This window comes from Haemorhous mexicanus, chromosome 17 (genome assembly GCF_027477595.1).
Source record: "Haemorhous mexicanus isolate bHaeMex1 chromosome 17, bHaeMex1.pri, whole genome shotgun sequence".
In the NCBI taxonomy this organism is placed as follows: domain Eukaryota; kingdom Metazoa; phylum Chordata; class Aves; order Passeriformes; family Fringillidae; genus Haemorhous; species Haemorhous mexicanus.
The window spans coordinates 8,886,245-8,897,623 of NC_082357.1; positions in this window are offsets into that span (position 1 = coordinate 8,886,245).

An 11,379-nucleotide genomic window follows, 5' to 3' on the forward strand; every position below is an offset into this window, starting at 1 on the left:
AAGTTTTGGTGATAGGAGTTTGTTACAAGGGCTCTGTAGATTCTCCAAACATTTATTTATATTTATGTTGCAGTTTTAATCCATGAAATATCAGATTTTATTTACCAGTCCTTGAAATTGCCTGAGAGATATTTTATAGGCTGTTTTAGAGGATATTTTAATGAAAATAATTAATTCTGAGAGACAAAATCATACATCACAACAGGGGAAAACTGTATTTATTTGTGTTTGTATGTATGGGGTGTTCATATGCAGTAAGGGAAATAGAATTCTTGGTTTTAGTAGCTTAGACCTAGAAGATTAAATCATGTAGTAACAGTGCACAAAAATGATGAAAAGATAAAATCAGTGAGACATTGTCTTCCAGCAGACTTGACTGACATAAAAAGAAAATTTTGGCAGAGCAAGCAGTTTTCTTCAAGTGGGATTTCATAGCCTCTCTACTAAAGTTTACTAGGAGTTGGTAAAAAAATTGTAGGCATGTTTTCTTTTTAAAAGAAAACACAGATATATCTGACTTTAAGTATCTGAAACAGTGAATTCAAATTTCCTATCATAAAATTATTCTCATTATAAATTTAAAACATAAAAGATGAATTTTTCTCTTTGTAATACATGGTTAATTCTTTCAGTGTTAATTGTTGGAAAATTGCATTACTGGAGATATTGATAGAGGTTGATCTTGCAGGCTTGCTAATGCCTTTTAAGTGATTGCATTTTAATGTTTGTGGCTTGGACTCTGTTTTCAATTTGTTAACGTGCCTTGATGAAATGATAAAAATATTTTTTACACATTCCATTGTCCATGATACCAGCGAAAGTTAGCTATGCATGTTTCCCACATCTAAGAAACAAACCTTTATATTCACAACACACCGGTGTGGAAAAGGATGAATGTTATATTAGATGATTACACAGTCATAGTTTGCAGTCTTCATGCATCTGAAATCTTAAAGGGGAAAATTACAAGTTGATTTTCAGAGGACAAGGTCTCAGAATGCTGCAATGAAGAAAAATAGGGGCTAAGGGTGGACTGTGTCATTTGACAGTTGAATTGATTAAAAAACTCCTGTGTCTGATGAAATTTAATCTTCCTATAAACTATACATAAGTTGTTTTGGAGACTTATGTAGTGATAAGACTTCCTTTGCCTATTGTTTCAAAAGGAAAAACAAATTTCCTTTTAATCACTCTCACAGAGCTTTCCTGTCATCAAATCATTTATTTTAGGACTCTAGGACACACAGCTGTTTCATCATATCAAAGAAAGTTGCAAAATTACCCCTTTTCATTTTTTCTTTCTTCAACCAGTATAAGTTTGTATTGCTACTATCACATCAGCTTTCAATATTATCACACTGTTTCTGTAATTTCTTAACTGAGCTCTGCTAAGTTAATTTAGGAGTATCCCCACATCAAATAGCCTTGGGGCCCAGACAGATGGCTATTTGGGAACAGCTGTACTAGTTGGAGAGGTGACTGTCCAGGGGTTTTCATTATCAATCTCAGCTGTGATGCCATAATTCATTTTGTTAGTGCTCCAGCTGCTCTTTTTTCTGCTCTCATTGTCCTGCTGTTCATTAGTGTCATTAAAGCCTATTTCACTGTACAGTCAGCAAGGTTAGTTTAACTGCTTTCACCAGTGATTCCATCCAACCCTGCTGACTTTGTGCTGAAGTGGATTGTGAACACTCACACAGTAATGACTAGCAGAACACAACTACTTTATAACCTTGTCTTTCTAAGCATTTGGTTTAACTGAATTAATTAATTTGGTTAATTCAATTAATCCCCTTTAATTAAACCACTGAACTCTTTGTATCAAGCAGACAAAGCATTTATTGTTACTAAAACCTCAGATATCACAAATAAAGCATTAAGATTCATGGTCAAAAAAGAAAAAGTAGTATTTTAAAGTAGATACAGAATTTTATTATGAAATTAACCACATTAGGAAAAATAATGAAGGATCTCTTTAATTTGTATAAAACTAACTCTGTTTATTAAATGCTGTAAACAGTGTTGAGCCTAACTGTAGGGGATGAATGGTGAGCTGCCAAATAGCTTTTAGAAAATGATGACTCCAGCAGTAATGTGATTCTATTGACACTACTAGAAAGATCAGCATACCTTCCATGGAAATATCAGCCAAAGACTCAGTGAATGTGAGCTAACAGGCAGAGTCTGCTTTGTTGGGATTTTCAGCACAATGAAACCTTATTGCAAGGGTCTGTTCTAGGTAAAAACATAATTTTATGAAAATGTGTTTGTATGTGATACTTTAAAAAAGATAGTAAGAAGATATTAGAAATGTAAACTGATTATAATTAACAAATCCAAAGTAATTCTTAATTTATTTTTTGTGTTTCAGAAGTGTGTTAAAACATATCCATTAATTTTGAAACAAACAGCTGAGTTTTCATTAGAACTACACCAGAATGAAACACTTCTGGAGGGTCTTTTCTTTCTCCAGTTGAGACCAAAAGTCTCATTTTTATGGAGTGATCCAGCCACTTCCCCATTAAAGAGGCAGCCCTGTGCTGCCTTGGCCAAGGCTGCTGCCATGCTCTGCTCTGCTGGCTCAGCCTGACAGAGCCACTGACAGCAGTGCCACAGCCCCTGCATGCAGAGCAGTGATCCAGGCCAGGAGAGGTGCCCATCTGTGATGGCCACTCAGTGTCACAGGAGCTGCTGTGCCCTGGAGGCCACACTGGTTTGTGGTGGTGCCTCGTGCCAGCCACTGATTCACTCCCTGCTTCACAGCATGAGAGACTTTCCTGTTTGCTCCTGTGGAGCTCTTTAGGCTTCCCTCAGTCCATATTTTATACTCTTTATTATTAGTTTTGCAGAGTTTTGCTCTAGGATAGAAAGTGTGAAAACTGCATGAAAATTACTTTATGCATTAACAGCACCTTGCAGGACTGTTGACCTCTTTTAATGCATGTTCTGGCAAAATTTCTATTTGAGTGCAAAGAAAAAAGTGTGTTTTTTTCAGCATGTAGCCAGGATCATAAAGCTAGAGCATTCTTGGCTGACATTTTATTTGCTATACTGCTCCACTGCTGTGTAAAATTACATTCCACAAAATGATCTGTATTTAAGGTATGACAGTCCTTACTCTGAACAATTTCAGACTGAAAATGTAGAGATAAGTATAACACTTTAGACTCAGTTTAGTGACTCACAGCTTTAGACTTGAAGGGAGGAGGAATTTTCTCTAAAATAGCTGATGGGCTAAATTTGTTCCATAATTTTTTACAGAATTAAAAAATTGTTTGCTTTCTACAGAAAATAATTAAGTTAATTAAAACTCAACCTCCAGAGAATGTGAGTGAATAACAGATTTTGGTTCTGAGCACCCTTTTGTGCAGATTTAGTACTGATGGGACAGCACTGGAAATGAAAGTGCCTGTCCTACAATGGAAGGAATTTGAAAAACATTTAAACTTTATAATGAAAACACCAAAATCTTCCTCACTTATGTGACCAAACTGTGCTGACACTCTGTTACAGTGGTTTCTTCTCTGCTGTTGGAAAGAGCATTGCTGCTGTTACACAAACACTACTTTCAGCTATGTTGTGTCCTAAGGGATTTTTTTTCTTGTTCTTACCTGCATAAAATTTGTGAAATTCTACTTTTAAAAATCAGTATTCTTAGGGAAAATAGTAAAAGAAGAAGTATTCCTGGGTTTATGGCAATACCAGTTGTGACCCTATTAGCTGGCAGGTCTTACAAATCAGCCATAGCCTGGGCTTTGCAAGGCACTTGTGTAAGAGAGGGCACAGTGTGTGGAAAAGGAACTTAAATCAAAATAAGGCAGAAAGTAATCTTCACAGCAGGTGAGGGGGGTTATTTCCAGATACAGGAGGGAATATTCTTTTACATTCTATTCAGTTTCCAAGCTGTAGGTTTCCTTTGGCAATAGGAGTTAATACTTACCTATCTGGAGAGATTTAAAAAATACTTCTTTCATGGCAATAATCTTTTCCCTGGGGAAGATGCATCAGCAATACTCTGAAGAACTCAAAATGGAGGTGGTCTGGAAAATCCTTGCAAATATGAATGAGATACAAGGGAGAACAGGCTGAATATTTCTGGTGCTAGAGCAGGAACAGATGCACAGTGTCAAGCAGCAAAGAATTGCAGTCACTCACTCCTGCTGCAGCTGTGGGGCCTCCACCTGAACCATGAGGAAGGATTCAAAAGCTGAGTTAAACTGAGTTAAACTGAACAGGAGAAATCCAGTCTGCATTCTTTTGAAGGATGTCTGTATGCTATCATATCACATCAAAGCAGAATGAATTGGAGAAGAGAAAAATGTTAAATTCAGAACCTGGGGAAAAAAAAAAGGCTACAATGTGAAATTTCTTTAAATTCATTCCATAAACTTCCTTATTCTTGGGGCCATAAATGCAGTTACAGCCACATGCATGTTTGTAGGACTGAGTTGTTTCCCAAAGAAAATACTGAAAAGAAGAGATATTTATAAATGGGAAATCTTACACTAGGCTTAAGATAATATTTAAAATTACTGCAGGTAATAATGTTGGATTAAGAAAAGGCATAGTCTGAATAGTTAATGGATTTCATAAAGACTGCATCTCTGTGGTTTATTTAGGAAAATTCAGCCTTGTAAAATGTAAGGAATTAATCACTTTTATGTGAGAGTTTCTTTTTTCCCCTGCCACTTTCACCAAGGGTGGTTGGAATAATTGAGGAAGATTTTAAACAAAATAATTTATTTATAATTTCATCTGCCTTCCTTTTACTGCAGCTGTAATTCTTTAATTAATCTCATAATGGAATTCTTGTAAGTGATGACCTCCTCATATTCTATGGTTTTACACTTTTAATCTGCTATATTATATAACAGCTTTATATTCACACATATATATATTAGGTTCTTATATGTTGAATGTGTTTTTCCTAATAATTTGGTTTCAAACTAAGTTTTATAAGCAGGTTAAAAGTGGAAGGCTGCTTGCTGTCACTAGGACGCACTGCACTTAAAATAATTTCACTCTCCTTTTTTTAAAAAACATTACTGTATTTACAGGTATTTGGTTTTTTCTTTCTGAAAGCAAAAGTGCTACAGTCAAAATGGTTTTAAAGGGGGGCATATATATGATTGCTTTTGATTTAAAAACACATGTATAAAATTTGACTTACATAGAAGAAGACCTTAAATCTTCTTTTTTTTTTAAAGAGAAAAAAAAAAAGAAAATCAAAGAACAAAGCAGTACCAAAGGCAGAGTATGTGCTGGTGGTTTTCATCAAGCTTAATTCAAAATGCTTGAGATGTTTCTGAAAGTTTAATCTTGGCACTAACAGCTGAGAATGTAGTGATAAAAGTCATAAGACTCATGATACAGAATCCAATTTATTGGTCCACACCCTGGACTCAGACATCTTTGAAAATTTATAAAGATTACAGTAACATTTAATTTCTGAAACTACGTTGGGAATGTTTGAAAAAATAAAAAGGAAAGATGATCATTTAGATAAACTGCAGCACGTGGTCTTCTGGGCTGTGCTTGCACAGGCACAGCAGTGGGCCTGTGAGCACAAGTCTGAACTCATCCTCCAGTACCAAAGCTGTATTTTCACTCATCACTCTGCAGTTGATAATAATCATTTGTAATGGAAAAAAGGAAAACTGCAATTTGGTGATTTTTCTGTGATTATACAAACATATTTTTGGTTTTTTTTTTTTTTTTTTTAAGAGAGGAGAAAATCTTCATGGGTTCTGCAATCTTCTTCCTTCTTCTGCTGTTAACCTTAAAAGTGAAAAACATTGGAGCATTTTTATTGAAAATGCTGCTGGTGTTTTTTGTAAGCCATTTAGATAAGCAAACCCCAAATCTCTATTTATAACTATGGGATGTGGAGTTTTTCTCCAGAAGCCTGGAGAAAAAGCTGTCACTAGCTGAAAAATAAAGATTTGAGACTCTTGGTTAAAAAAAAGAAGGGGAGAAGTGGTGCAGGAAGAGAAAGACCACGAGCTGTTAGTGGAGTGCTGAAATGGGACTCAGGGAGTACAAAGAAGTGTCTGGCAGATGGCAGAACCCAGGAGCTGCTTGCCCTGGCTCCCTTGGAGCCCTCCCTGTGGCATCAGTCTGCCTTCTTACCTGATGCTTTGGTTTAGTCTGCACAAGGGTTAAATTTGGTAACTTCACAGAATCTATCATATTTTGCAGGTTGGAATCATGTCAGAAATAAGAGGGGCTCATGGGATAAATGCAGTTTTCATGAAGCTGCCCAGCAAATCTGGAGTTCTGGGTTTCTGCCCGTGGTGGTTTCTGCCTGTAAATCCCCAAATGCTTTTAGCTGAGGACCTGCCACTCTGGGATCATTGCTATTTCTGGTCAGTTCTTTCTGTTTTCATCATCCTCTTTTTCTAGCTGAGTATTCACATTGAAAAAAACCTGCATTAATCAGATGCTCTGGAAATGCACTAGTTGCCTTCATTCTGGATTTTCTTCTCAGTCCAGGGCTGTGTTCCATCAACTGTTGTGTTTCTGTGGCTGTCTCTTCATAAACCTCAGGTCACTGAATGATTTGGAGGGCACTTGGATACTTTTAAATAATAGTCTCCAATACATCCAGTTGTCTGTAGTTTTCCTCTCCTAACTCAGGGGTTCATGGCTGTTGTTCATCTACTCCAATACTTGTATCTCCCCATAATTCTCTTCTTTTTGCACACCTTGAATTGTAAAAATGCCATTCAAATATATTCTAATGAATTCTGAGCCTTCCTGTCAAAATATGAAGAAAGCAATGGTGCATTGCACAAACAAATTCTGCTAGAGATCTTCCAGCCCTTACTTCCCATGTGCATCACTCAATGTTGGTGTCTGGAAGTCTCCTGTATTTCAGCCCTTGCTTTGCTAATCTGATCCTAAGTGAATTCAAAAGTACCCTGACACTTTTTGTCCTTTACATTCATGAAAGCAAGTTTGTCATTTGACAAACTCTGCTCCTCATTTGGAGAATTAGGTTTGTCCTGTCACTTTTAAAAATCCATTTTGCAGAAGCCTCTTCTGCTGAGTGATCCTCTGACAGTTCCATTTCAGATTCATGACTTACAGGAGTGTCTGTGGGTAGGAATAATTTCCATTTTAACATTTGTTTGGTGAATATATCTGTATTCAGTAGATCATTTCCCTATCACTAGTGACTGAACATTTCCTGGAGTGAAAGGTTTCACTAATAATTGTATACAGGCAGACTTCCAATAGTAAGAGGCTAAAATTATAAACACTTTATAAAAAAACTTTAAAAGTCAGGTCTTATTTCAGCAAGATTGCTGGTGGCTCCAATTTCATGTTCAGGCTTCTTTGGCATTTCATTGGGAGGCTAGGGTGAAACTCCTTTCTATATATATATTTTACTCTAAGCCCCTGCTAATAGGTTATTCCAATAGATTTTCTTTAATGGATTTTCATCTTCTTATAGTCTGACTCTGTAGTATTTTTCATTACTGTTTTCAACTGTTTAAATTACTGAATGTAGTTCTTAGAGTTCTATGAAGAAGAAGTGCACTCTATAAAGAGTGTGGGAGCATAAACCTTTCCTAAGCTACTGCCACAAGCCAGTTGTGTTATCCAGTAGTGCACAAAAGTAGCTCATAGTTTATTCACAAGGGTCAAACCAAAACATCAGTCCTGTACCTTAAGATGAGGGAAAATGATGTCTGCCATCCAACTTAGATGATAAGGATGTTTGAAATTATTGCTTAAATAAATAGGACAAAAGCTCCAAGTTTTGCAGATTTTTGAATTTTCCCTTCCCAGATACATTCCAGTGCTTCCTTTAGCCATCATCTGTGCCTCAGCATTGCAGCACAGACAAGTGAGCTGCATTCCCAAGGAACATGGCAGACCAAGTAGTAGATGACTTTCTTGTAGTGGGAGTAGCAGGTCTGAAATAGCAGATAACAGTTGTGCTCCTCAAGAACACCCCCAGCTCACCTCCTAAGAAATTTATCACCCACTGGTGCTTATTATTGCAGTGGTGGCTGTAGTGCCCTATGATTTAGAATGTGCATGTAACTAAAGCATACTTTAATCAGGTATTCTCACTCTGAAAACATAAGAGTAAGGAGGAAAAAGTCTGAAAAATACAGTCAAGAGACTGAAACATAGTGCTAAAAAATTCAACTGTTCTGGTAGGAGAAACCATATGACCTATTCAGGTAGGCATACCAGTACTAGAAGAATTGAGATGTGAGATTTCATTGTTTCTTAACTTACACTGTTACAGCACCTAAGGGCCTCAGTTCCTCTATGTCTCAGGACTGCAAACAGGAGCTGATGTTCTAAAAGCATTCAAAATACTGATCATGCTGCCACTGAGCATGATTGTGTTATTTAATTCTAATACTGTGCCTCCTTAAATTAGGCATTCTCTGTAGATAAATTTCATTCATTCAGTCACACAAACATCTTGGGATTTGAAGTGTTTGTAATTTTCCTGCATCCAGCTTTCTGTGAGAACAGCTTTCTTGGCATTGCCCTGAGACTGGCAGCAGTGCACAGTTGCAAGCCCTGCTGTGTAAGTGGCATCCTGGGGCACTTTGTTCTGGCCACTTCTGTCCCTGTGCCTTTCCCCAGCGTGCAGGAACTCTCACAGAGCACAGGGAATGGTTTCCACTGCAGCAGAACCAGAGCTGGGATTGCCACAGAGGGGGGAGCTGGCCTGCAGAACTGCACACGGTGACTGCAGGGATGGAATGGGAACAGGGCTGCTCAGGCTCAGATTTTCACACTTCTTAAAGTGCTCTGGAAACTGAAATGGGTTTCTCACTCTGTTGAAAGAATGATAGGACTTCTAGGACTGAAATGGCTAAAATTCAGCATGAGGAATGGTGCAGTTGTAAGCCAGGTTGTTGATGTTGACATTTACTCTGTTCATTGTGTTGTCTGAAAGATTATCAGGTGGTGTAAGTTGTTCTAAACATCTTCCTTAGGCATTTCAAAATATTTTAAGTGAGCTAGTTCAGTTTGAGGTGTCACATCCTGAAAAATACACTTCTCCAATGGAAATTTCTAGTGAAAAAACATTGCCAGGCAGCTTCTTTCTCCAACTTCCCAGCTTATCTGAATCCTGAGGACATCTTACTTTTCTATCTGCATAGGAAGCAAGCCTGTGTCAAAAACTATTTAAATAACTGCCTGAAATCCAGACTTATGCTGACAGCCTGTGCTTCCTGCTTGGTGTGATGTGATTGGAAATTGTTATGCTTAAGTAACACAGGTTATGATAAGACAAGGACACTATTGACTAAAAGCACTGCTAGCAGATCCCTGGAACACCTGCTCATTTTAATGTGAAAGTGTGTGAGCCCTGAGGTTTCTGAACGTTGCAATTTTTATTAAATATTTGCAAATTTCAGCCTCATCACATCAAGGAATATTAGCTAAAATTCAATGCAATAGAAATTATTTGGTATACAGGACATTCATAGTCATATGGGATATTAAATCCACTCTCAACTTTTCTCCTTAACTTTACAAACAGAACCCTAAAATCCAGAAAGGTCTTGTGCCATTGAGGCACTGGGTATTGCCTTGACCATTGTAAAACAGGGCTTCTCCTGCTGCTGCAGTCTCATTTTGGGTTTCTAAGGGATTGCTGTGTCCCTTCTCATGCAGCACTTTTCCTGGATGCTTTCTATGAGCTGACATTCTCCAGGTTGGGAGCACACTGAGCACCTTAAATTAGCACATGGGCCTGCTGCAGCCCAGCATTCCTGCTATGTACCCAGAGGATTTTGTCTGCTGGTTTTCAGTTGCATGCCTTGGAAGGGTAACTAAGCTCTCCTGAAACTGTATGTTCAAATGGGGATTTTTGGGGGCTTATTTGGCTTTCTTTACCTCTAGCATAGCTTTTAGATGTAAATCTCCCAACAAACTTGCTTGATGTAAAAGGTGTATAGTACAGACACATCTTCTGAAGTGTAGGAAATATAAAAGAAGATTTTTTTTTTAAAGTTGAAAGGCAGTTTGTAAAATTTCAAAGTATCAAAACCAGAATAAGATGGCTGAAATCACACAAGTAGAATGAGGAACCAGACTGTTGTATCAGCAGAAGAAAAACATTAGGTTAATCTGTATTACAACATTCTGAAAGAATACAGAGCTTTGAAAACAGCTTTCACCAGGGGGTGGGACATTTTACTTTTATGTAGAGCTTTTGTTCATTTAGAATTGTTTACTCCAGCAAGCAATCCTGTGCTCTTTGTTTGACTGATTTTTCCCATTTGGCAGACCCTTTGCAATCACATGGATAGCATTCTTCTTTCCACTGAGACACAGAGAAACTATTCTTTATTGACCTTGCTTGTTGTCCTAAGTGACAAAAATATATTTATATGCTAGGTGAACTGTATGACTTCATCACTGACTTTTAATTGAAAAATTCTTCAAAGCAAAAACCTCAAAGAGCTGCTTTCAATTTTTTTTTTAACAATCCAGTGACTTCTTACTAGCAAACAGCTCTGCCCTCAGCTACACATGCACAACTCCCACAGCTGCACAAAGAACTGTGTGCAAGTGTCTGAGTGCTGAAGTTGTGTCAAAACATGAAAAAATACCATGCAAAGAAGAAATACACATTTTGGGTCCAGCAGGGCATTTTTATTTATTTATGGAACAACAGAGTATTTGCTGTGGAAGTATGGGTGGTTTCTTTTCTGTTTCTGTGCCTGTTAATTTTTTTTTTTTTTCTTTTTGATTGGTTGCAGTGGGAAGCAAATCAGAAGAGCTGGACTAACGCACACAAAATCCTTCAACATCTCAATTTTAGTTTCCTCACTAAAATAGCAAAGCACAGAGCTCATAGACTTTGTGATACTGATTTAGAAACCCTTTTAGCATTAAAGTTTTACATGTGAGGCATTGTAAATCAAAGGCAGGTTATGTAAGGACCCAGCATGCCAAGACAAAATTCAGTCTTAGTCTAAGAGAGCACAATTCTGTTAAAACAGATGGAATGGTGCACATCTAGCCAAAAATGTTGAATCTGTATTTATCTTGTGTTCCTGAATGCTCACTTCAACCCTTTTCTAACAGGAACAAAACTCTGGATGAAATTAAATGGGGTTTTATCCACATGTAGGCAAGTGTTAAATCTTCATTTATCATAAACTGGAGCTCTCTGACTCCTGCAGAGCTATGACAATTTTCACAAACCCAGGCTGTTCAGAATGGTCTAATCTGCAGAAATGCTGTGCCCCTGCAATTCCAATGGAAGGCAATGAGAGCTGGGGTTGCTCTGCATTTCTGCAGGGGAGAAAAGTCAAAGGCCCTTTTGTTACCACTTAGCACATGTGCTGGTAAAGTGTAGAATTAAGATCACAGTGTCAGCATTTTCAGCAA